This window comes from Gavialis gangeticus, unplaced genomic scaffold (assembly GCF_001723915.1).
Source record: "Gavialis gangeticus isolate Ggan-Ray unplaced genomic scaffold, GavGan_comp1, whole genome shotgun sequence".
Classification (NCBI taxonomy): domain Eukaryota; kingdom Metazoa; phylum Chordata; order Crocodylia; family Gavialidae; genus Gavialis; species Gavialis gangeticus.
The window spans coordinates 46,049,732-46,050,488 of NW_017728996.1; the positions used below are offsets into that span (position 1 = coordinate 46,049,732).

Consider the following 757-nt stretch of genomic DNA (forward strand, 5'->3'; position numbering starts at 1 on the left):
AGGGGAAGGGCGGCAGTGGCAAAGTGGCAGTGGTGGGGGAGCAGCAGTGGCGGTGGGCAGGAGCACAGGGCCTGTGCTGGTGCCCCAGGGCTGGCAGGGACCCAGGATGGGGCAGCAGGAACACAGAGCCTGGGTGCGGGGTCCGCCTGGCTCCATTGCACAAAGCTTACATGCAGTATACCTGAGCCACACACTTCTGGAAAGAGCCATGCATGATGAAGCTGGCAGCCTGGCCCTGATCACTACTATATGTAGGTCATGAGGAATGGCAGGGAGCTCCATGCTATGGAGCTGGGTTGGCTCCACCCCTCTCCCTGCCACCCCAGCCAAGACCACAACCTGCACAGCCAGCTTCTTCTGCAGGGCTCACTGGGGCTGGTCCCACTCGCTGCCACCACATGTAGCCCCAGGGAGTGGCACACTGGAGAGACTCCAAGGACCCACCCCCTCACACACACATGCACATACCCCACCCTGTCTCCCACCATACCCCAAACACACTCACACCTTCCCACACATTCCTCACCAGCCACCATTTCCCCAAACACACCCTCCCACACACACTCCCACCCCACTCACCATAACCCCACACCCTCCCACTGTCCCCAAACCAACCACATACCCCAAAAAATCCCTGCCTTTCACCTGATTCAGGAAATCATCCTTATTCAGTACAACACTAAAGCATGAGCTGAACTCTCAGCATAAGTTCCCATGAAATCAATAGGATATAAATACATGCTTGAAGTTAAGCATG

At 56.8% G+C, this 757-nt stretch overlaps 1 protein-coding gene across 4 annotated transcripts in view; it reads right to left on the reverse strand.

Moving 5' to 3' along the window:
* The window catches only part of SCAPER (S-phase cyclin A associated protein in the ER), a 454,172-nt gene that overhangs the window by 443,914 nt on the left and 9,501 nt on the right, over positions 1-757 (reverse strand). The window lies entirely within an intron of this gene.